This window comes from Rhinolophus sinicus, chromosome 17, assembly GCF_057876585.1.
Source record: "Rhinolophus sinicus isolate RSI-liver-muscle chromosome 17, RSI-T2T, whole genome shotgun sequence".
NCBI classification, from domain to species: domain Eukaryota; kingdom Metazoa; phylum Chordata; class Mammalia; order Chiroptera; family Rhinolophidae; genus Rhinolophus; species Rhinolophus sinicus.
In genome coordinates, this window is record NC_142517.1 from 112,705,332 (window position 1) to 112,732,230 (window position 26,899).

The following is a 26,899-nucleotide window of genomic DNA, read 5'->3' on the forward strand; positions in this document are numbered from 1 at the left end:
TTAATGCAACAAAGAGCGGGTTCTTTGAAAAGATTAATAAAATTGACAAACCCTTAGCTAGACTCACTAAGATAAAAAGAGAAAAGACACAAATAAAGAAAATCAGAAATGAAAGAGGGGAAGTTATCACAGATGCCACAGAAATACAAAGGATCACCCAAGAATACTATGAAGGACTATATACCACCAAATTCAATAACCTAGAAGAAATGGACATGTTCTTAGAAACATATAGCCTTCTTAGGCTAAATCACAAATTGGAAAAAGTAAACAGACCGATCACCAGTACGGAAATTGAATCAGTCATCCAAAACCTTCCCAAAAGCAAAAGTCCGGGACACATGGCTTCACTAGTGAATTCTACCAAACCTTCAAAGAGGATCTAATACCAATCCTGCTCAAACTCTTGCAAAAAATTGAAGAAGAGAGAATACGCCCTAACTCACTTTATGAGGTCAACATTACCCTGATACCAAAACCTGGTAATAACACAAAATAAGAAAATTACCCCAATATCTCTGACGAACACAGATGCAGAAATCCTACACCAAATTCTAGCAAATCGAATGCAACAATGCATTAAAAAGATTATACATCACGACCAGGTGGGGTTCATCCCGGGGGCACAAGGATGGTTCAACATCCACAAATCCATCAATGTGATACATCACATAAACAAAATAAAGGACAAAAATCATATGATTGTATCAATTGATGCAGAAAAAGCATTTGACAAGATACAACATCCATTTATGATTAAAACACTTAATAAAACAGGTATAGAAGGAAAATACCTTAACACAATAAAGGCCATATACGACAAACCCTCAGCTAATCTCATAATTAATGGTGAAAAACTGAAGCCCTTTGCTCTACATTCAGGAAAACGACAGGACTGTCCCCTATCACCTCTGTTTTTCAACAGTGTTGGAAGTCCTTGCCAGAGCAATCAGGCAAAAGAAAGAAATAAAAGGCATCCAAATTGGGAATGAAGAAGTTAAATTATCACTCTTTGCAGATGACATGATGCTATATATAGAAAACCCTAAAGACTCCACCAAAAAACTATCAGAAACAATAAATGAATACAGTAACGTTTCCGGCTACAAAATCAACATACACAATCCGTTACATTCCTATAGACTAACAATGAAATCTCAGAAAAAGAAATTAAAAAAACAATTCCTTTTGCAATTGCAACAAAAAGAATAAAATACCTAGGAATAAACTTAACCAAGGATGTGAAAGACTAATACACTGAAAACTATGAGACATTTTAAAAAGAAATTGAAGAAGATACAAAGAAATGGAAAGACATTCCGTGTTCATGCATTGGAAGAATCAACATAGTTAAAATGGGCATATTACCCAAAACAATATAAAGATTTAGTGCAATTCCCATCAAAATCCCAATGGCAATTTTTAAAGAAATAGAAAGAATCATCAGATTTGTATGGAACCACAAATACCCCGAATAGCCAAAGCAATCTTAAGAATAAAGAACAATACTGGAGGTATCACACTCCCTGACTTTAGCTTGTACTACAGGGCAACAATAATCAAAACAACATGGTATTGGCAGAAAAACAGACAAACAGATCAATGTGAATTGAGAACCCAGAAATAAACCCACATAAATATGGACAGATAATTTTTGACAAAGAAGACAAAAACATACAATGTAGAAAAGACAGCCTCTTCAATAAATGGTGCTGGCAGAATTGGATAGCCATGTGCAAAAGAATGAAAGTGGACTGCTATCTGTCACCGTGTACCAAAATTAATTCAAAATGGATCAAAGACGTAAATGTAAGACCTGAAACAAAAAAAATGCATAGAAGAAAATATAGGTATAAACTTACAAACCTTGGGTTCAAAGAGCATTTTTATGAATTGGACCCCAAAGGCAAGGGAAGTAAAAGCTAAAATAAATGAATGGGACTATATCAAACAAAAAAGCTTCTGCACAGCACAAGAAAACATCGACAAAATAAAGAGGCAACCAACTGAATGGGAGATTTTTGTAAACAACGCCTTTGATAAGGGGCTAATACCAAAAGTATGTAAGGAACTCATACAACTCAACAACAAAAAACACACAATCCAATTAAAACATGGGCAGAGGACCTGAACAGATATTTCTCCAAAGAGGACATACAAATGGGCAATAGACATATGAAAAAATGCTCAACATCACTAATCATCAGGGAAATGCAAATAAAAACCACAATGAGATGTCACCTCACCCCAGTCAGAATGGCGATCATCAACAAGACAAATAGTAACTAGTGTTGGAGAGGCTGTGGAGAAAAAGGAACCCTCATACACTGTTGGTGGGAATGCAGACTGGTGCAGCCGTTATGGAAGGCAGTGTGGAGGTTCCTCAAAAAATTAAGAATAGAATTACCCTATGACCCAGCAATCCCTGTCCAAAAAATCTGAAAACATTTATCCATAAAGATGTGCCCCAATGTTCATTGCAGCTTTATTTTCGGTGGCTGAGACATGGAAACAACCAAAGTGTCATTCAATAGATTATTTGATAAAGACGCTGTGGTATATATACACAATGGAATACTAGTCTGCCATAAGAAAAGATGAAATAGGACCATTTGTGACAACATGGATGGATCTTGAGATTATAATGCTAAGCGAAATAAGTCAGACAGAAAAAGCAGAGAACCATATGATTTCACTGATAGGTGGTATATAAACCAAAAACAAAAGAACCAGACAAACAAATGAGAAACAAAAACTCATAGACACAGACAACAGTTTAGTGGGTACCAGAGGGTAAGGGGGAGGGAGGTGGTAGATGAGGGTAAAGCGGATCAAATATATGGTGATGGAAGGAGAACTGACTCTGGGTGGTGAACACGCAATGTGACATATAAATGATGTATTATAGAATTGTACACCTGAAATCTATGTAACTTTACTAACAATTGTCACCCCAATAAACTTTAAAAAAAAAAAGAAAGAAATCCCTCAGGCGCATCCCTGAGTAAACCTTACAACCTTAACGCAGAATGCAGCAGTCCATGACTATGGGAATAACTGGCTGATGCTGATTCATATACTTGACATGATCTCAGAACACATAACTAATCTAATCTTTCTCAAGTCATGGAAAAAATTATACATGCAGGGACATGGCAGAATGTGGGTGAAGTCAGTAGAATGTAGCCGTGTACCACTCACGACTGGAAAGTCACTGTTGCACCATTTTTAGAGTAGATTTGTATCAACACTAAGGGTATTTTCTTCTTCTTTTATTTCCTCAGAGTGTCTGAGCAACTTAGGTATTTTGTAAATACTGACGTACTGTTCGTACACATTTTAAGTCCTATTATACAATAAAATTACTAATTTTAAAAAGGAGTCAATAGGTTACTTAAAAATGCCTAAACTGGGGCCGCTGGATGGCTCAGCTGGTTAGAGCACGACCTCTTAATGACAGGGTTGCCGGTTCAATTCCCCCATGGGATGGTGGGCTGCGCCCCTTGCAACTAAAGATTGAAAATGGCTACTGGACTTGGAGCTGAGCTGTGCCCTCCACCATTAGATTGAAGGACAATGACTTGACTTGCATCTGATGGGCCCTGGAGAAACACAGTTCCCTAATAGTCCCCAATAAAAAATTTTTTTAAAAAGTGCCTAAATGGATTTATAAATACACTGAATCCATCACATAAATCATGATATTAACCTCCTTAAACTGAATCAGAGGACATTGGTCTCATTTCTTTATATTAAAATGAACAAAATATTTTGGATTAAAAGTCCACAAATGCCATTAAAATGTAGCCAAGTCAGCCAAACTTAGAGTAATCACAAACTTAACAAATAATGACAATGAAGTATCTTTAAGGCACAAATCTAAATTAAAACTTGAGAGCATTTAGCTTTTATTAAAAAATAGCACAGAAACAATTTAAAATTGATTTCACCTTAGATTGCAGATCTGTTCCCAAAGGCTTATAAAAAATAATAAATGTCAACCCACATTTTCCCAGTGCCTATTAGTTTTCAAAAATAATTTTCAAAAACTTCTTCACAGCATTGCCTCTGTGGTAGGGCTGTTCACAAATAAAGTTGACTCTTGAATAATACAGGTTTGAACTGCAGGGGTCTACTTATGTGGATTTTTCAATAAATACCTATACTGTTATCAAACTGCAGCTGGAGCCATGGAGGCGGAGAGTCGGCTGCATGCACTGCTCTACACCATCTTCCACGGGGGAGTTGAGCATCCACGGGTTTTGGTATCTGAGAATTGGATACCAATTCCCCACGGATATTTAAGGATGTAGACAAAAAGGAATCACATACTAAACCTGACAAGCTCAGGGGAGGCCAGCATGGCGGGCCCTACAAACTCAGAGCCCGAAAGTAACCACAGGATGGTGGGAACATAAAACTTCCTAACTACAAGTGGGTCATGGCAGGCAGTCACATCATTGGCCTGCAGCTTCCTTGACAAAAGTCACTCTCTACTTTAAGAAAGCCTGGCTATTGTCTTCTTGCATCTAAGATAAAATACCCTTGGAATGTCAGAGTAATCCCTTTTTCTGGAGCCCCCAGGGGGCACAACCCCTTGCACCAGAGCACGAGACCACAGAACCCCTTATTCTTACCTTGTTCCCTGAATACCACCTCTATGTGCTATAAATGTTAATTATTAAGCATCCTGCTCCCATCAACATAAAAGATGTCTCTCCATTTTCTTATCCAATCTCAGAGATTTCTCCATTTTGCTTTCTCCCACCCCCTTATTTATCATCAATGGATTTCACGTAAACCTATGTCTCCTCCTTTAATTCTAATGTATAAAATAAGCTGCAAAAGTGCCATTCTGTGGAGCATTTTCTTAATCTGTTGAAAATTTGCTTGCCCACAATAGTTGGTTTGGCTAAAATAAACTCATTAAAGTTCTCTTCAGGTTTGGACATTTCCTACCTTGACAGGGACAACTAAGCTTTTGCGCAGTCAGAAGTTATACATAGATTTTTCACTGTGCAAGACTGGCACCCCTAACCCCATGCTGTTCCAGGGTCATCTGTACTTGATTTTCCCCTTCTGAGCGTATGGAACTATTAAACTTCCCTACCTTGTTCAACTCAGATACAAGCATTAGACTTCCTGTGGCCAACACATGCAGGTGAAAGTGTCAATGTTTCTTCCAAGTAAAAGCTTTAAAAGCCACAGTGTGCTTTGACACATTCCATTTTTTCCTTCTGTCCTTGGTATGACATTGTGATTTATAAAAAAATATATTTGAATATTGAACAGCAACTGTTATTGAAAATAAATACATATTTGGTCTTCAATCCCATTTCTGGCACAGAGATCCTAAAACCCTTGGAATTTCCTAAAATAACAACAATGTGCCTTTTGATATTCAAAACAAATCCCTTTAAACCACACCTGAGCTGAGTTTATGTTAATGAGATCACTTTTAAAAAGCACCTACAAATAGAGGCTGGTAGCCAGTGGGAACCAATCAGGTGATACTGTAAGAGGTTTGCAACTTTCAGCCCCATCCCCTTGGCCTCTGGGAAGAAGAGGGGCTGGAAATTAAGTTCAACTTCCAAAGGCTAATTATTTAATTGATCATACCTAGGTAATGAAGCCTCCATTTTAATGATTTTTTTTTCCCCCAACCCAAAAGGATAGGGTTAGAGAGCTTCTGGATTGGTAGACACCTCGAGGTGCTGGGAGAGTGATATACTCAGGAGTTTCAGGATATGGCTGCCTTTTCTTTATTTCACCAGGGACCTCCCTGTTTACTAACAACATGCTAACTAACCTGTCTCACCACTACCTGGAACATTACTGGTTGCCAAGTGTAAAGAAAAAACACTATATTTTCCTTTATATTGCACTCAATACTTCTCACACTTAGGGTCACTGTGTGTGTGTGGTTTTCAGAGAATGAAATATACTCAGAGAATGAAAGCTCCACACCCCCAACCCCCGCTTTCCCCATATCTTGCCCTATGCATCTCTTCCATTTAGCTGTGCCTGAGTTATACTCTTTTATAACCGGTAATCTAGTAAGTAAAATGTTTCCTGAATTCTGTGAGCCAAAATTAATTGAACCAAAGAAGAGGTGACAGGAACCTCTAATTTGTAGTCATTTGGTCAGAAGCTTAGGTTAACTACCTGGCCTTGCAACTGGGTCTAAAAAGGAAGGGAAGTCTTATAGGACTGAGCCCTTCACCTGTGGGATCTGACACTATCTCCAGAAAGATAGTGTCAGAACTGAGTTAAACTGTAGCACACCCAGCTGGTATCTCAGAGTTGCTGGGTGTGGGGAAAACCACACACACACAATGACCCTAAGTGTGAGAAGTATTGAGTGCAATATAAAGGAAAATATAGTGTTTTTTCTTTACACTTGGCAACCAGTAATGTTCCAAGTAGTGGTAAGACAGGTTGGTTAGCATGTTGTTAGTAAACAGGGAGGTCCCTGGTGAAATAAAGAAAAGGCAGCCATATCCTGCAACTCCAGGTTCTGGAATGTCTCCTTCACTCCAGGACAAAGCCATGAGAACGCACCTTGAGGTTAATAAATTATCTCATAAATCCCTTTTGGCCCAACAAAGGAGCAGATCTGACAAATACGGATGGGTTAGTTAATCCCTTTACGGTGGGCAAACAGGACAAGTCTGATAGATGAATCCCATTAGAAGGAACCAGCCCCCTTCCCCAGGTAGGCAAGGGGAGGCATAAAAGTAAGAACTTTTGCCTCAATCTCTGGGCAACCTGGTGGGGACCCCCTCTCATTCCAAGACCTACAACTCTTTATTCTTTACTTTTAATAAACTATCCTCTTTTACAACTCTTTGCCTCTCCTTGGTCCGTGCTTCCATTCTTCAGTTTCACAAGACACAATCACGGCAAAAAGAAAATATTCTACATCAGTGGCTCCAAAGTGAGGCTCCAAAGCAGGACCCAAAATAAGAATGACAATATTGAGCAGAAGTCCCCCACAGACCCTCAATGAACACACAGTAAGACAGAACAGGGACACGGCTCGGCTCTATTCCCTTAACCACCAGATCCCACACCACCCAGCTCAGATACTCTTGGGAGGCCAAGAAAAGCAACTTTCCATACATAAAACTTCCTCAAAGTAGTGGACCCCACATCCACCTGCACACACAATCTAGAGTTGACCGCTATAGAACCTTCCTGGGGTGGCAGCAATGAGCACCACCGCCATCTTGAGCCTACCAGGCATGCGCCAGGACCTCAGCATCAGCTACGTCTGCACAAGCAGCATAACCAGGAAGAAAGCAGAGGATCACCCCAGCTGATGCCAAGCCCTCCTTAACTCCGCCCTGTATAAAGCCTCGGCGCTCCCTTCCGGGAGCAGCTGCAGAACTCCTCTCACAGGCTCTCTCCCCCGAGCTCCAGCACAGGCCCCAATAAATCTTGTCTGAGCTTCTGCTTTGGCCTCTTGTCACTTCCTAGAGAGCCTAAGAACCCAAGGTGGGTAACCACAGAATGAGCAAAACACCAACCTTTGTTGTTTTAAGCCACTGAGATTTGGGGGACACTGTTCAAAGCCTGTTCAGAATGACAGAGTCTAAAACCGAATTTAAAATCACAGTGAAAATTCCTAATGGGCATTCTATTCATTTCAAGAAATGTTGTGAACTCTCTCACGAAGCACATCATACTCTCCCACACTACTTCTCCTAAGTACCATTATGTTTTTAGAATACACTGTTTATTTTCATCCCACTGAAAAGTGTACAGAACACAAATAAAGAAACCGTACAAGGCAGAACTCTTTAACTTAGAGATTATAAAGGATGAGCGGTGATAATAGCTGAATTTGACTGTGTTTTTTAAAACCATGTTTGCACTACCCCCAGAAGATTCCAGTGCACATACTCCCATGAAGAGTCCTCATGTAACGAGAGCGTATACGTAGTGGGGAGGCAGAGAAGGTAAGGAACCCTTGTTCTCAGTAGAAGAGTCAGATAAAATCCCCCAACTCTACTATGTGACTTTGAGCAAGATTCTTAACACCTCTGAGCCTGTTTCTTCACCTGTAAAATTAGGATAATATGATCTACCACAGTTACGGAGAAATTAAAGTGTTAAGTGTCTGGCACATAATAGACAAATATTACTTCTTCCTCCCAAGACACAGTTTGAAATTTATAGGAAATTGTGTGGTACCCTAAGTGCCAGAAGATATGCCTTTCTGAAACAAATATGTAAAGCTAAAGGAGATACCAGACCCAGATGCAAAACAGGATGAAAGAAAAAAGGAAATGGGTGAGATCAAGGATTCCCAAATAGATTCAACTGCAGAATTGAAATACTCATGAAAGATATGTTTAATACATATGGAAGGCACAAAGAACAGAACTGTCAATGTGGCTATGGAGGTCAAACCCAAGTTCTCTTAGAATGCAAAGCAACAAAGACATGAAAATATCGAGACAATGACAAATATGAAGGATGGAGGATGGACATCTCATCTAAAAACTATACACATTGCCAAGGAACCAGAATACAAAGAACGAAAAAAATAAAGACAAATGAAGGGGAAAAAAAACAACCCCGAAGGAACTGAAATAAAATTGAGATATTATGACTTGCTTTGAATCCTTCATTTAAATATCTGTTTAATACATACATCCACATACTCAAACACAGAAGGCAAGGAAACAATATTTTCTCTTATCCAACTGCCTTAAACCAATTTGGCAAATTAACATTCTCCTCTCTCTAAAAAGCCTTCTGATAAACTGCTGAGCATTCACCACTAGTTAAGCTTATTTTTTTAACAAACCAGTACACTTCTGCTATCAACTTACCAAGAATTAAATATGTAATTAAATATGTTTATGAACTTATAATTACATACTTTAATATTACATAAACCAATGAAAATGTGAATGTGAAAAGGGAGTTGTTTCTATGAAAACCATTAAGTGTTTAGAAAGATTCAAAGGCTAATTACAAAAACAAAATTGTTAAAATAGTTATAGCTGAATAAACTGTAAAAGACTAGGGGGGGATCAGACAACTCTAGATGGATCATGTATTCAGATTTCTTTACAACCGTTTTCATAGATAAAGTATTTAAGGTAAAAAACATCATTTTTATTCCCCTTATATTTTTAAAAATTAAACTGACCACGACCAGTCCTAATCACATTAACTAAAAGGGCGTCTGCGTACATCAAAAGACATGACCTGTGTGTACCCCCAAAAAGATTCATTTGATGTAAACTCCAAGAAGAAATTTATCTGCCAAGATGGACTCCCTTTTGTCAACCAAGGGCCCACATTTTACAAATAATAAGAGCCTAGTGGCCATTTGCTGACAGGGGCTCCTCCCATACTTTACACCAGGTAGAAGCTCAGACTGAACCTGGGCTTCCCACACTATGCCCTGCTTGTTTATGCCGCCTGGCCAACCACTGCAGGGAAACCCTGGTTTCATCTTTCTATCAACGGACTGAGACCTGTCCCCTCCAATCAGAACTGCACAACGTGATGCCTCATTTACATGAGACAGACCTAATTGGGAACCTGGGTGGGAACTTTCACTATAAAAGGCGGCCTCCCCTTTGATTCCGGGGAACACAATTTAGGTTGCTACCTGAATCTGTGTCTCCTGGGCTGCAGCTCCTTTACTAAAATAAATGTTTTTTATTTTTATTACAGTTTAAAATTAATTTTGATTTACACCCGTGTGGATTATAAATTTCTACAATAACTAATAATGTTTTTTGAACAGTCATCATATGCTAGGCTAAACATATTATCTCATTTAAATCTCATTAACAAACCTATGAGTCAAGTAGTATTCTCTCTGCAGATAAAGAAAATGAGGGTTAGAGAAGTTAAACAATAAAGCTAGAACTCACATTCAGGTCTGACTCTCAAGTTCACACTCTTAACTGTTTACTACTTTTATTTTCTTCCTTATCTTTTATGTATTTAAATTTTTTAATTAAACATTATAATCACAATCAGTTAACGTAGGGTTTGCTGATTTAGTTAATTTAGTTTAACTGTCGCCTCATCCTCAAGGCCTTCTAGAAGTGCCCTCCCCATCCGGTACACAGTAGGTACTCCATGAATGATAATATTACTTTGGTAAAGCAAATCCAATTTCCTGGTTGCCCCAATAAAGCAGACAGACATCATGGTGTGATTGTTCAGAGCACAGATTCTGGAGCCAGACCGCCTGTGTGCAAGTCCCAGCTCTATCCCACACAAGAAGTGTGAACTTACTGGCTCTATGCTTCACTTCCCTCATCTTTAATATGAGTATAATCATACCTAATGTATTCAGTTAACAGGGATTAAATGATTATCTTTAATGTAATATCGTGTTTCACTGAAAATAAGACCTAGCCAGACAATCAGCTCTAATGCGTCTTTTGGAGCAAAAATTAATATAAGATCCGGTCTTATATAAGACCGGGTCTTAAATTATATCATATCATATCATATAAGAACCAGTATTATATAGTATATTATATTATATTGTATTAGACCTAGTCTTATGTTACGTAAGACCCGGTCTTATTTTACTATAAGACCGGGTCTTATAGTAATTTTTGCTCCAAAAGACGCATTAGAGCTGATTGTCCGGCTAGGGTCTTATTTTCGGGAAAACGCAGTATTTAAATTAAATCAGTGTCTAGAATGTAAATTGTTTTAAGTTTTTTAATAAAATGAAATACCACAAAAGAACAAAGAAAACTTGTAAATTATCAGTGATTTGGTTGGCATCACCTTGTAAGAATTTTAGAACACTGTAAAGTGAGGCCCCTTCTGTCTGTCATTTCTCTTTTTAATAAACATTTGGCTCCAAGCACTATGCTAGGTGTTGGAGCACTAAAATCAACAAAACACTGCCTCTGCCCTTGAAGAACTAACTTCCAAGTGGAGGACACAGACAAGATTCCAGTGCGGTGTGGTAAGTACAATGGCAGAGGCAGATGCAGAGCGCTCCAGGAGCATCTGCCAAAGGTAGTGTGATCAGGGGTCTGAATTTTCAAGAGTACTGATAAAACCACACCTTAAACTATTCTTTTGGTTTGTCATTATTAATTATTAAGGTCCACACTAAATGACTAACTGCACAAATGGGAGAAAAAATACCTCTAGAAAAAACTTCCAGTTTATAAACCACACAGTGCTTTTTAAATTTATTGTATTAATGAATCTCAAAACACTCTTGAGCACCCATAAGAAAGGCAGTGTGCTAGTAACAAAAGGGACTCCAAAGAAGATTCTATCCCTATCTTCCCATCAGTTGGGAAGATAACGTACAGTACAACAAAAAAAACTAAGAAACAGTCTAAGAGTTAAATATTAGGTTGGTGCAAAAGTAATTGTGATTTTTGCAATTTTTAACTTTTAAACTGCAATTACTTTTGCACCAACCTAATAACAATAAAGGCAACAATACAAGAGATGTTACAAAGCAATTATGTGATTAACCACCATGAGAAACAAAGTCAACAAATCCCAGGGATAGACAAAAGACAAAGTTATACACATATTTTCTTAAAACTATGTGTGTATATAGATATAGGTATATCTCACACAACATTTGAGTATAAGGAAGTTTTATTTCCATATATACAGTTCATTTCTGATTTACAAGAGTTGTGTAGAAAAACTTCACATAAACTGTTTCACGAATTAAATCATATCATTAATGAGAGAATGTGTTACTTAAGTAAATCCTATTATAAACCCTTCTTTAAAACAATTACCTACAAAGTGTCAATTAATTAGTTGGGAAATTCAACTTTATATTACATACATTTGATATATTTCTATCTGGCTTAATTAAAGTGAAGTTCACCTCTAAATGTAAACAACATACCTCATTATCAGAAATTCCTAAGTGTCCAGTAACGTATTCATTATGAAATGAGGACAGAGTGAAGTTAAAAAAAACCTTATAATTCTTGAACGTCACATAGCGGTAGAATTAAGACAAGATTTTGGATCATCTTCCTCTCAGTCCAGTGTTCCTTCCATTACACCAGCAAATAGGCAGTTTTCTCAAAATGTTTTTTAGTAAATCCAGTATTCCTTTATTGTATTTCTGGCTATTTCTGTGCAATAAATATTGGCTTTAAAAATTTTTTTTTAAAAACACTCCTTGAGTGAGAGCACAGGAAAAAATAGCCATTGAGTTTTTCCCATTTTTCTCAAGCCAGGTTTATTTTTATGCATAACAGGAAACATCTAGAATTCATAATTAAAATCTTTAAAAATCCACAAAAATCAATCTGATTAATACATATAGTTGCACAGGATATTTTACAACTCCTGTGATTTTGTTTCTGTCTATAGACCAACAAAAGATGAACACTGAAATTGAAACGTTAGCCTGACAAAGATCAGCAATAAATACTACAACTACACATATTAGGTGAAAAGTTAATGGAGAACAGGCTAGCACTACAGTGCTAATTTACCACATGGATATTACATGTTAATTGCATGTAATTACCTTATCCCCCATAGCAAGTGATCAAACACAGCATCACAAATAATGTCTCTTAATAGGAAGCAATATGAAGTACACAGCATCACTTAGCAGTTATTCTTGTCCAAAAATATTTAATTTGAAATAAATCAACCCTTTAAATCTACAGTTAGCTAATATTGGGGAATAGGAGGCTGCTCTAAATGACACCCTGAGGGGAAAAAGATCAGACAGATTGAGAATGTGACTCACTTCATAAGACAACTGGCTTGTTCTCTTTTTAAAACAATCATCTTTTTTAAAAAGGGGGAGATGAGGCTGTTCTAGATTAGAAGAGATAAAAAAATATTAACAACCAAATGCAGTGAATAAACCTTGATGGGCTCCTGGTTTGGTGGGATTGGCTGTATAAAACTGTGAAAGATTTTTCAGTACAATTGGGGAAATTTAAATATGGATGGATATTAGATTACAGTAAGAAATTAGCAATAAGAAACTGTTAACTAATTATCAACAAGAAAATATAAACTAAGAAAATTAATAATAATGGTATTTTGGCTGTATAAGAAAATGTCCTTATCTTTGAAGATGCATGATGACATCTTTAGGTGTAAAGTGTCATGATGTCTACAGCTTAGTTTCAAACGGTTCAGCCAAAAGTAATATGCACATATTTATAGATAAAATAAATATGGCAAGATGCCAACAAATGCTGAACCTAGAGGGTCATCATATGGATGTTCACTATTAGCAATTTTCTGGATGCTTAAAATTATTTCATAATAAAACATCGGGTGGGGGGATGTTTTATTATGATCTCCAATTTTACAAAGGAAAAAAAAAAATCAACCTGAAATCAAAGCTGTAGAAACTGTCAAGAACCAAACACGACTTCATTTTAATACAGCATCTGTGAAATATAGTTTATCTCTTTGGTAACAATAAGGTTAACTAGAAATGAAAGCTCCACCTAAACCACCCCTTAAAAGATTGAGTCTATAATGCAATCGAATTATTTGCGATAAGCCTTTAACAGCTAGTTCTCTCAAAAAGACATACAGAGAGCATGACTAGATAACCATTCTTTTAATGGTATCATATTCAACATAATTCAACAAGGCTCAACATGTTTATATTTTAACCAAACAACAAATCAATCTGTGAACTATCCACTTCTTAACTCTACAATTTGATATTTTCTCTACATTCAAGTACAAATTTTCTTAAACATGATAATATACTAGAGAAAATTATAGAGTACTATAATTGTGCATTAACAGATTTCTCAAACATTTAAAACTATGCATGACATTTCAGATACTCAAAGAAATGTATCAACATTTTCTTCTGTAAAGAGAAATGTAAAGGCTCTTTACTTTTTTAATAACCATAATCAAAGAAATAGTACAGGCCAATACTAAAATGAGAGTTTTCAATTATTTTATGAACACCGATTAGTGGCCACACAGAAATGAAAGGGGGAAAAAAAATCACACCATTAAAATACAACTTTCTACCATATTCTACACATTAAATTTTGACACTCAACTCAGAAATATTGCATAAGACAATGCAAATTACTACGTGTGTTGCCACTGCCACATAATCCAGCAACACATTTTGCAATAAGGAAATCTCAAATAACTGCGAGTTCGCTGTATGCATCAAGAATAAACTGCACAAGTAAAATTGTACCTTTTCAAGAAATACGCAGTTTTACCAAATATATTTCTTCTTTTTGATAAGAGGGGAAATTTTTTTCTGTTCAGGCGAACTGCAAAAGAGGTAAAGGTGCCAGAGCCACCTTTTAAAAAGTAATTTTTTTTAAAGCCAAGAAAATTATTTGGCTAGGCTGCAGCAAAACACATCAAACATCCTATGTTAGAGCAAGTAAACTATATGTACCTATATATTCAGAATTTACACCCAGGGAGAAACTCTCCGGTTATTCTCATTTTCCTTAAATATATTTTTGCAAGACACAGAAATACAATCCTACAGACATATTCCAATCAAGGATCGCAAATTACCAGCTGCATGACCTTGGCAAGTTCCTTGACCTGAGCCTCAATCTGATCACCTGTAGAGTGGGAGACACGTACCCACCTCACTGGGCTGAGCCGATGAAGTGAGATAATGCACGACAGTTGCCTGGCGCACAGTAAGTGTTAAGTGTTAGCTAAATGTTCCCTAAAGAGAGAAGGGGGAATCCACCCTCATCAACAGATTACCACAACGTGGCAGTGCAAAGACAAGCACTTTTTCCCTTACTGCATGTAACATTTCAGCTTCTCCCAGGGTCCAGCTGCAATCTTCCAAAATCCCTGCGGAGTACGTGTCTGACAGCTACAGAGCCCAGCAGTCTACTTCGCTCAGACCTGGGCTTCAGGACAGAACGCAGAGGGTCCGAGATCCGCCCACCGGGAGCAGGGCCACCACCTAGCGAAATCCCCGCCCCAGGAACATGCACAGGCCGGCTGAGGCCCCCTCCCCGCGGCCCCTGCCCGCGCGCGCGCGCGGCGCGCCCACACATTCACACTCACAGAAGCACGTACCGGCCACTCCGCGGGGACGTGGGGAGGGAGCCGCAGGCCGCACGAAGGGCCTGCGCCGGCCTCTTAGCCCGCCCCTCCGCCCCGCGCGGCCTGTCACCGCGCCCCCCGGTCGGGGAGGCCGCGGACCCCCGGGGGTCGGAGGGGCGCGCGAGGAGTCAGGCGCGGGCCGGGGAGCCAGGCCCGTCCCTCCTTCACATGGAGCCCGGGCCGGGTGACGGGCGCGCGGCCCTTCGCGGGAGGCGGGAGTCGCTCAGCGCCCCTCGGTGCTTCTCTCTCGCGCGGCCCCGAGGCCCGCGGGAAGCTGGGCAGGAAAGGAGGAAGCCGCGGACCGGGCGCCGCCAGAGGCCGGAGAAGGGCCAGGAGTGGCGACTCCTCGGCTAGGGGTGCCGGGCCTCCAGGTCGTCGTCCTCGTCGTCGACGCGCGGGCCGCGCGACCCCCGAACGCCGCAACCAGCGGCCGCACCACCCTCGTCAGGCGCCGCCGCTGAGGGGAGCCCGGCCGCCACTACACACGGACCAGTGACGTAGGGCGTAGCGCGGCGGACGTCACGGCCGGCTCGCTCGTGCGCGCTCAGCCCTCCGCCCGCCGGAGCAAGCCGCTGCGGGCGCGCGCCCAGTTCAGAGCGTAGAGCGGAGGCCGAGGGGAGCGTGCACGCGCCTGCTCCGTGTCCGGCTGTGCCCACGCACGCCCGTTGTCCCCGCCCTCTCTGCGTGCTGGGATTCCCAGCCCGGGCTTGGCCCCGCGCGGGCCCCGCCTCTGGCTCCCGGCGGTCTCTCTCGGCTGGGAGCTGGGCGCGCTCGGGCACGCCTGCACACACCGACCTCCGTCCTCCAGCGTCTGCGGGAGTCCTTGGTGCCTCGGCTTCAAAGCAAGTCCCCCCAAAAGTCTCCGCGTGCACTGCGGGCCTAGCCCCAAGCCGCTAGGTGAAGCTGTGGTCGACTTCTAGTATATGACAAATGGTTAGTAGGCTTCTTAATTTTGGGGTCTCGTTTCATAATTTTTTTCTAAAGGACAGAAATTATCTTTGTGTGGGGACAGAGTCCCAGAGAGCAGTTTCCAGGCTCTCGACCTCACGTGGAAAGGTGCTGGCTCTGGTGGTGGATGGCCCTAAGCTGTAACCAGTTCACCATTAGCCACTAATATAACTGCCGAGGCTACGTTGGGGGATTGGTTGGTTGGCAGAGAAGTGGAGGGTGGATTGCGCATCCTGTGGCGCCTGCTTCCTGTGTCTCCAACCAGCCTCCAGCGAGAACATAGTGGTATGATTCCCCTACCTATGGCTCTGTGGGTGTTCCTTTTTGACCTCACCAAATCCTGTGTTCTTATGCGGGGAGCAGGACCGGAGACCCTACATGACACGTCATCAGTCACCTAACGGTAAACCTGGAGACCGACTAAGTTGTACAGGGTTCTGTTTAATTCTCATCATTCTAGCTGAAAGCTGATGAGACTTTGGTCCAGACAGCTGAGTGACTCGCACCACCTAGTGGCAGAATTTAACACCCGAATTTCTCAATGAATCCTTCCTTCTCTCCCCACCCCATCACCCACAGGAGATAATACAGATTCATCCTGCTGGCGTTGGAGGCCCTGTGGGATGTGACTAACCTGCATTCGATGTTTTCACCCCATGCTTCTCTGATCCAAAAAGCACCTTTCTTTCCCTCCCCAGGTCTCCTTTCCTAAACAACTTTCCCTTACAACTTGCAGTAGCGTTCTTTCCCTCATTCAATGTCTACTTGGTTTCTCAGTACATTATGGATCACACCCCCTTCCTGCCGATACCAGACCACATTTCCACTCCAGCAGTTGAAATGAGACAGAGGGAACGGCACCCACCATGCCCCTAGGTAAGCAGCTGCCCCAAGTCAGAGGCCTTAGCTGGTCAGAGGAGCTAGAGGTGGCATCTGTCTGTAAGGCAGGGACTGAGGGAGAGCACGTTGTGTAATGCCAAAATATCTGGGTCTCCTTCCTGGAATTTTTATTACAGACCCATTAGCAGAGGTATCAAAAGCTGAGGAACAAAGATGTCCATTGACAGTTGTTTGTCATATGAAAACAATCTAATTGACTATCAGACTGAGCTGATGCTTTGCAGAGACTCAGGCAGCCAACACAAAGGTATTTTTGGAAGGACCTCAAAAATACAGAGCTAAATGGAAAATCACTTTGCTCCCACTTGTTCAAAAAGTGGAGTACTTTTTAGGTTATGCATGCATGAAATCAAGGTATTTAAGATTCCTTTGGGTTCTAACATTCTAAGCCTGGTGTGCCCCAGAAAGGAAGATCTCAATATCCTTGAGGGTGGAATTTAAATCAATCTTCTACCTTATTGTCCATGGTTCCTGACCTGACCCACATAGCAGAAATTCAATAATTACTTGTTTACTAAGTAATCTAGAGATGGACTTTTCCTTATACCTCTGCTCACTCCTTCCCTCACCTACCACACCTGGGGACTGGTTCCTTAGAAGCACCCCACATGTATATCAATAATAGTCTCTATTTTTTTCTTCATTCTCTTTTTACACTGGTGACTTTTCCTCTTGCTTAGTAAATCTCTGGCATCTTTGCTATTTTCATATATATGATTACAAATGAATGATCTTGGAATTTCTTTTTCTTGGTGAAACTTTCATTCAACAAGCATTTTTTGCCTTCCTGCTCTGTGCCTGGGGTTGCAGTGATGGAATAGTAGTCTCTGTTACCTCTCAGGAACTCAGAATCTTGTGAGGAGAGCAGACTGGTAAATGGATCATTGTCAAACCTGGCGATGCCTGTACCAGGGATGTGTATGAAGCGTGGCAGCAGCACAGAGGAAGGTGTCACAGGTGTGCGGGAAAAGAAGGAAGACTTCAGAGAGGCTGCTGTGTTCGTTTCCGATTGCTGCACAGCCAGCTGCCACAGATCCAGTGGCTAGAAATAACACCTGTTTATTAGCTCACAGCTCTGTAGGTCAGAAGTGCATGGCGTCACAACTGTGTTCTCTATTTGGTGTCACAAGGCTGAAATCAAGATGTCAAATGGCCCTGGAAAAGATCTGTTCCCAGCCTTATTCTTGGCAGAATTCAGTCTCTTGTTGTGGTAGGGTTGTGGTCCCCATTTCCTTGTGGGCAGTCAGCCAGGGTCTGCTGTCGACCTCTAGAGCCCACCATCTTCATAGCCAGCAACAGAATTTCCTGCACATCAAATCCCCATACATGTTAAATATCTGTCTGACTTCCTCTTTTGCTACCAGCCATAAAAAACTTGCTCCTTTTAAAGAGTTCATATGATTATGATTAAATCAGGCCCACCCAGATAATCTGTCCTAAAGTCAACTGTGTTGCACAACATAACCTAATCACAGGAGAACAACTGATATTCACAGCACTGAGGGTTATGCAGGCTATGTCCCCCAGTGGGCAAGGATCTTCAGGAACATGGGGCTGCACCCTCCCCAACTAGATTGAAAACAATGACTGGACTTGGAACTGAGCTGCGCCCTCCACAACTACATTGAAAACGACTTAACTTGGAGCTAATGGGTCCTGGAAAAACACTGTTCCCCAATATTCCCCAATAAAAAAAAAATTTTATTACAGTAGAAGACACATTGCCATTAATCCCCCTCAAAATACTCCCCTCACTTCGAATACACTTATCCCATGTGTTCTTGCCGCTTTCTGAAGCAGTTCTGGAAGTCCTCTTTCGAGGGTGTCTTAGTTGCTCTGTCATAGCTGCCTCCATGTCCTGAATCGATTCAAAATGATTACCTTTCATAGTCATTTTGACTTTGGGGATGAACCAGAAGCTGCATGGTACCAGACCCGGTGAATAAGGTGGATGAGGACACACTGTAATGTTTTTATTTGACAGAAATTGCCTTATACCAGAAGTGATGTGTGACACAGAGCATTGTCATGGAGGACGAGGTAAAGACACAAAAGGACTTCTAGATCTACTTCAGAAAGTGGCAAGAATGATGGGGTAACTGTTCTTATTGAGGGGGAGTATTTTGAGGGGGATTCATGGCAATGTGTCTTTTACTGTAATCAATATTTTATTTAAACATTGACTATGTGTTTTGATCACGCTGCGTATGCTCATAGCTGCTTTTTTCAGAACAGCCCCAAACTGGAAACAACCCAAATATTCATCAGCTGGTTAGCAAAGAAAGGAACAAACCATTGATAACATGAATAAATTTGAAAAGCAGTATGTTAAGTGAAAGAAGCCAGATAACAGAGTACGTAGTATATGATTCCATTTATATGAAAGTCTAGAAAAGGTAAGACTACAGTAGTCAGTGCTTGCCAGGTGCCAGGGTAGAGGACTGTCTGCAGAGGGGCAGGTGGGAACTTTCTTGGGTGAGGGGAAAGTTCAGTCATGAACATTGTGGTGGTAGATGTAAGACTATATTTTTGTCTAAGCTCATCAAATTGTCCACCTGAAATTGGTGAATTTTATTGTATGTAAATGAAGCAGATAAAAGAATAATGCATACATTACAGTGGCATTTTGAGGATTAATGGGATGATAAAAATGCAGCCCCAAGTTCAATGCCTGACCACAAGAGGGATCCTAAATAATAGCTGTTATGATGCACACAGGCTTTGGCATGAGGAGGTCATGCATAAGGCAAGAGGCCTACCCAGGGGAGTGCCCTCTCAAGATGTTCTGCAGCTAAACTGAGTAAGCAGGTGGTTCGAGGTGCAATGAGGAAAGTGCTGATTCGAGAAGTGTCACAGAGGCGGGGCACCAGAGCAGCAGAAGCCCCTCCTGCCCCTGGGAAATGGGTGTGTACCCCCATCCACAAGAGCCTTCTTCCTCATTCTGTCACAGGAAGGCCTGCCTGGCATGTCCAGCCTTCCCCTACCTGAGTGATGAAAGTCCATCCTGCCTGCTGTGTCCACACCTCCTTCCGCACCTCCCATGTGACCCTGCAGCCTTGTCCCAAATGTCTCCCAGGCAGAGCCCCACATGCAGTCTTGGAGTCCATGCTCCCAAGTCTGCACTCACTCTGGTCTGGAGGCTCTTAGCCAAGGAGGAGCAAACCTCGGCCCCAGAAGAAGCTGGACGGAATGCTGAGAGCTGGGGGAGAAGCAGGGGAAAGACAGCAAGCAGCCTGCAAAGCGAAGCAGGCCTCACTGTCACAGCAAGAGGCTCCTTGTATTTATATGTTGTGCCTCATTGCTTGGCAACCAGGTCTCCGCCTGCGGGGCTGCGGGGGCCACCCAGAAAGGAGTCTCCTTTTTGGAGTGGCTTGGCTGACTCCTGCACAAGCCAGCCCCTGAGACTAGTTTACAGGTAGTGACTTCAGGCTATGGGTGCTGGCAGCCCGTTTGTCCTGGTCGTGTCATCATGGTATGCAGCAGTGCCAGCGCCCCAGTCAGACCAGCGCTGCACTGCTGGGCCTGCCAGCTGTGTGGCCTCAGGCAACTCAACCTCCCTGACCTGACCTCCTCATCTGTAAAAGAATATGAGATCAAGTTAAGGGTGACTCCTTATTGGGGCTTACAACAGACTTTAAACACATAACTTGTAACACACACCCCTCCCCCCCCATTTGACAATGAAACTATAGTCTAGGGCAGAGTTAAGTCTCCTAAAGTCACCCAATTTGTAAATGGAGAAGGCAGGATTGGAACTCCAGTCTGTGGTGCAGAGCCTTGTATGTCTTTTCACCCAACACCCCACCTCTTGTGCCCACCTGAGGGGTTCAAGGACTGAAGTTCAGCCTGGTGTGGTTCTCTAAGGGCCATCCCTCTGAGGACAGAGGACTGCAGAATACTCTCTGATGTAAGGGCTATCTCTGTCTACCAATTGGAAAAGCCGGTGGTTCCGCACAGGAAGGGTAGGGGGCAGCTGCCTTCGTGCCTCAGCCTGCCTGCTCTTGCTGTCATCCATTCACCGGAGACTCCAGCTTGCTTTTTCTATTCCTGAGTCACCTCTCAGGGTGTATGTCTTCCAAGTGCTGATTTTGACCACCAGTTTCCTTATGGATGTAGGACTCCTTTGTTTGAATCAGCATGAAGGATATAAATCTGGCCATGTCAATCCCCTTCTCAGAACACTTCTCCACAAGGTGAAGTTAAAACTGTTGTGTGGCAGGCTGAAAAGCCCTCCATCATGGGGCCTCTGCTTCCCCAGCCCTTCCTTGTCATTCTCATCAGCCCCTGTGTTCCGGGCCCCAAATCCTCATCCAGTTCTACCTGGGGAGCTCCTTGGGTCTTCCCAGGCCCACAGGTCGAATGCAGGTCCTCTTGCACTTATTCTGCAGGCTTCCAGCAATGCTCTCTTCAGGCCCTCGCTGCCTCACTGTGCTGGGTGCTGCCCAGCACTGACTCAGGGAGGCAGGTCTTATCCTCCCCCATTTCACAGGGGAGGAAACTGAGTCTCAGGAAGATGACTCTCCTAGGGTCACACTTCCACCCTGACAGACTGACAGCCCTCATGCTTTCCTCAGTGCCCCCACCCCCTGGGCACCCATGTTAATGCACGTTCCTCTGTGGACGCTTGTACAAGGCCTGACAATTAGGTTTGCAAACTCATTCTAGAAAAAGTGCTACATACCTCATTTTTTAATATCACTATGGTCACCTTTGAAGTGCTCCCCTTAGGAAGCTATGCACTGACGCCCGCGTCTAGTCCACCCTTCAAAGCAATTTTGGAACTTTTTCTGGAACAGCCATCAGAGCTATTGTCATATTAACCTTGATGTCCTGAATGTCATCAAAATGTTTTCCTTTCAATATTTCCTTTATCTTCAGGTAAAGAAAGAAGTCATTGGGGGCCAGATCAGGTGAGTAGGGAGGGTGTTCCAATATAGTTATTTGTTTACTGGCTAAGAACTCCCTCACAGACAGTGCCGTGTGAGCTGGTGCACTGTCGTGATGCAAGAGACATGAATTGCTGGCAAAAAGTTCAGGTCGTCTAACTTTTTCACCAGCCTTTTCAGCACTTCCTAATAGTAAACTTGGTTAACTGTTCATCTAGTTGGTACAAATTCATAATGAATAATCCCTCTGATACCAAAAAAGTTTAGCAATATAGTTTTGACTCGTGATTTTGACTGACAGAACTCTTTTGGTCATGGAGAATTGGCTGAGTTCCATTGTACGCTTTGACGCTTTGTTTCAGGGTCATATTGGTACACCCACCTTTCATCACCAGTGATAACACGGCCCAAAACATCATCTTGCCTCCCCAAAAGGTCTTGGCAAACTTGGACTCTCCCTTGCTTTTGTTCATTGGTGAGCTCCTTGAGGACTATTTTTGTACACACCTTTTTCATGCCAAGATTTTACTTTCAGTTAAGATTTTCCTGTTTCTCTATAGATGTTTACTTGGTCTGCTATGCTTCTCACAGTCAGCCAACGATTCTGACGCACAATTCGACAAATTTTTGCAATGTTTTCATCAGTTCTGCCTGTTACTGGCCGCCCTGACCTCTCTTCATCAGTGATACATTCTCTCCCCTCAGAAAAACATTTAATCCATTTGTACACCGCCATTTTCTTCATGGCATTATCCCCATAAACTTGGACTAATAATGTCCCTGATTTCACCTCCACTCTTGCCAAGTTTAACAAGAAATTTAATGTTTGTTCATTGCTTTAATTCACAAAAAAATGCAACAGTAAACGCTACTCAGCAAGACACTGCCACACGTCAACACGAACACAGCTGAGAAACACTGACATACCAAGGTTATGAAACCTTACCGAGCTGTTTGTGCAGTGCTGCCAATGTAAGCGCATGATGGCAAGTTCACAAACTTAATTGTCAGACCTTGTGTATCTTCTTCGTAAGGAGACTGAAAATACCTGAGGGCAAGGCCCTCACACTTTCATCCTGCATGCCTGCTTCTGCACGGTACCATGTGGACTGTTTGCTGAGGAAGGGGATGAATAGACAGGTGATAGACAAAACATTTATTTAGGCCTCTAACTTTAGGAATTTGGGACTATTGAATAAGGGCAGGAAATCTCTGGTGCGCAAGATCCTTAACCCAATTTCATCCAGCTCTTGAAACTTGAAAAAAATCTACTCTTATTATTCAGACCTGTTTCTTCCCAGTATCTATAAAAATGTAACATTGTTTTAAAGGTTATAAGTAAATGTATCCTGAAAAGCCACAGCATTTTGAGCACTCACTCCCTTTCTTAGGCCCTCAAGTTCCCTGTGGACATGGTGAGAGACCAGCCCAGACCGGTGTTTTTCAAACTGCAGGTCCTGATCCATTCATTAGTATGTTGTGAAGTCAAACTGGCAGGAAATAACCTCTACTGAATAGAAAACAGAAATGTGTCACACATAATAAGAATGAATGTTGTATTGTGAAATTTTAAGTTGAATATGTGTCTGTATGGCAGGTCATTTTGTAAAACATTTTTTACTGTGGTGACAATCAGGAGTGTTTGAAAGCCCCTCTCCCTCTCAGCTTCAAGGATGTCGTGATTTGGAAATGGAGTTCAGCTGTACCCCTGAACAAAGACCCATTTGTGGTAGGTGAGCTCCATTTCAACAGTCCATCCACATTTCTTCCACTGTTCTTTAGTTTGAGAAAAGGAAACAATAAATATAAACATTGTTAAAGAAAAAAATAGAAAAGTAGACTTTATCCGTACTATTTTAAAACTAATAAACGCTATGGTTTTTTTTTTGTGTTTTTTTTTTTTGGTGTTTTTAATCATTATGCAAGGGAGAAAATGAAAGTCATCCTCTCTCTCCCAACCCCCACCCCCAGGCGCACCCCATAGGCAAGCTCTGCATGGTGCCCCAAAGGAACCATGGGAGAGAAATCACCATTTGTTAAAAACCACTGTGATAACTTGCATTTAAAATTGATGGGGAAAAATATGATGAGAAACAAGATATTTACATAGTAATAAAGCATCTCCCCACAGGACATTTATTAATTCGAAGGAAAAAAGAAACTTTACAGTGGAGAAACCTCAGAGAGACACTGCCTAAATGAATCAAGTGATCCAAGTTAACTATGACCAGTATTAAATACACCAACAACACCTGGCAAGGTGTCCTGAGACCGCACATCACTTCTGTGGTATTCTTGCCAAAAATGCTTAACCTCAACCTAGTAATGAGAAAACATCAGACAACCCAAAGTGAGATTTATCCCATAAAACAACTGGCCAAAGTGTCACAGTGACAAGAAAAGACTGAGGAGCCATCCCAGATTGGAGGAGATAAAGGAGACTTGACAACTAAATGCCATGTATGATTCTGAATGGGATCCTGGACCAGAAATAGGCTGTTACTGGGACATCTGGCAAAATTCAAATAAGTTCAGTAGATGAATTAATAGTATTATATTATTAATTCCTTGGCTTTGATCTTGATACTGTGTGTCGACCTAAGAATGTCCAAACCTGTAGAAAATGTTCGTAAAACTTTGAACCCAACAGAGGATACACCTGGAAGCAAGATCTCAAAAGACTGAGATGAATGCTTCTGGGAATAAGTTTGCAGTTGCTGTTATGCATTTGATATTAAGGAGAAAATGTAAGGATGATTACATGGAGGTGGGAGACAGCAAGGTGGCATTTCAAAGGTGTGTTAACCTAGATGCACAATAATGATGGACAGAGGTTAGGGCAATGATAAGCCTTTTACTAAGGAAGTTACAAGGCCCAGGGCGTGACCACCCACCATAACCTGCCCAGTTAGGAATTTATGGTCAGATCACTGTGTGAAGTTAACTCTCCATAGAACCCCTTTTATGTCTGCATGTGGTTATATGAGATGTTAACTGTTAGGTCTCTGAATGTGAGAGAGCTTGACTTAATGTTAGGTCTCAGAGACCTTGACTTACCGACAGCCATGTCCGCTGGCCTGTACCTGCAGACAGAGCCAAAGTTGTGATAACAGAAAACGCCACAAAACAGCTAGTGGCTTACAGGCAGTCAGCATTTTCTGTTCAAACAATGTTACCTTTTCAGCACAGCCCCTGTAAAACCCTCCTCACCCCCTCCTTCGGGGCTGCAAGTCTCCTTTAGGCACGAAGCCCAGGCTGTAGCCATCCTCGTTCAGCCTGATAGACTTTCTCTTAATAAAACAGACTTTCTTTTAATAAACTTTCTTAACTTGCCTGGCCATGTGTGTTCCTTTACCGGCCGACCTATCATTTGGTGCTGAAACCCAGGAGGGTTTAGGCCGAAGAACGCAGGATCGCCCCTTGTCGTCACCCTTCCCCCTCCCCCCTTCCCCGCCCCCAGGCTTGATACTCTCTCTGGCTACCCTCCCAAACCTGCCAGAAGGATGCACTCAGGACTCTCTCCCTTCCGTTGCTGACATCCCAGACAACATCAGGCCAGACTCTCGCCGGGTGAGGGAAACCTATTCGTGTCTCGGACCTTCTAACTCTCTCTCACTGTTCTACGGTTCCACGAAAGTCCTAGCTGGGCCAGAATGCTCCTCTTGCCCCAGGGGCCCAGATCCTCCCAGTCTTGGGTACGCCCAATCTGAGAGTGATCTCTTCTACTCGTACTCGCGGGCGTTGAACTCCATAACTCCATAACTCACTGAATAACTCCGTTTTCAGCCTCTCATTTCTAGTCCTCCCCAGGTGTCCCACTCCTATATTAGGGTGAGACATTCCCTCCAAATTCAGAGTCTCCTTCCAATTTCATCCACCCGGTCCTGAACCCATCCTGCTCCTTGCACTCTTCCCCTCTGACACTCCGATAGAGATCCCCTTACAGTGTTTGGGACAGCTCCACCCCTTCTATCACTACACACCACTGTCCTGCCAAGATCAAGCTGTGTGATCCATCCTTGTTTCCAAACCAACCCCAATACCCCACCTTTCTCACTCATCAAAAGGGCCTACATCGACTAACTTCTAGCTAGGGGGTCCTCTCAAGCCTACCCCATATAACATGTCTATCTTGCCCGTCAAAAAACCCGATTGATCCTATAGATTCGTTCAAGATCTTAAAATAATCCATAAAGCTGTTCTCCCAACACACCCATCGTCCCCAACCCCTATACCCTTCTTTCTCATCCCCCCGATACCACTCACTTCACTGTCCTGGACCTCAAAGACGCCATCTTTACCATTCCCTTACATCTTCACTCCCAAGACCTCTTCACCTGTACCTGGACTAACCCTAACACCCTACATTCCAGACAACTAACATAGACAGTCATTCCCAAGAGTTCAGGGACAGCCCCCATTTCTTCGGCCAGGCCCTAGGTTCTCCTGACCCCATAATATTACTCTTCCCTCTCATAACACTCTGAAAATACCCCTACAATAGGTGGATGATCTCCTTTTGTGCAGTCTGTCTCACTCACTACTGGAATATACCGCTACCCTTCTTCCTTGGTAGCAAGGGCTACCGGCTACCGGAGATCCCCACACAAGGCACAACTCTCTACCTCCTCAGTTATCTACTTGGGTGTCCAACTTACCCCCACACACAGGTCTATCACAGCCAACCGTATCTCCCTTATTAAATCCATACCACCCCTCAAGTCCCCCTCTTCCTCAGTCTTTTCGAGCTCATGTATGGCAGACCCTTCCTCCTAGACAACCTCCCTCCTAACAACTCACCAGTGGGAGCCTACCTCCCAGCCCTTAGCCTCGTTTGGCAGATCCTTAGGGAACATGCAGATCACATTCTTCCTAGATCCCAAGACACTTCCTCCCACTTTTCCTAGCCCCAGGAGATTGGGTCCTTTTCAAAGACCTCAACCCCTCAGACTTACGACAATAGGGGAAAGGGCCCTTCCAGCTCCTTCACGCCACCCCCACTGCAGCCAAGCTGCTGGCTCACTCCTGGTTTCACCTGCCTCGGCTGAAGAAACAGCTGACCCACCTGTCCTGCCACTCCATAGGACGGCCCA

At 42.4% G+C, this 26,899-nt stretch overlaps 1 protein-coding gene and 1 long non-coding RNA gene across 5 annotated transcripts in view; one reads left to right on the forward strand and one right to left on the reverse strand.

The window, feature by feature from the left end:
• MAP3K2 (mitogen-activated protein kinase kinase kinase 2) overlaps positions 1-15,564 on the reverse strand; it is a 112,229-nt gene extending 96,665 nt beyond the window's left edge. For 2 of the 4 annotated variants that reach the window (XM_074334513.2, XM_074334507.2), the window contains exon 1: positions 15,046-15,231. The gene's annotated coding sequence lies outside the window, so the exon portion shown is untranslated. Of the gene's footprint in view, positions 1-15,045 lie in introns of all 4 variants that reach the window. The other 2 variants (XM_019718001.3, XM_019718000.3) reach the window with 2 other exon arrangements.
• Positions 15,565-15,744: 180 nt separating this feature from the next.
• On the forward strand, positions 15,745-25,139 carry LOC141572083 (uncharacterized). The gene is made up of 2 exons (XR_012497193.2): positions 15,745-16,005; positions 16,798-25,139. It is a non-coding gene; the product is annotated as an uncharacterized LOC141572083 (long non-coding RNA).
• Positions 25,140-26,899: the final 1,760 nt, after the last annotated feature.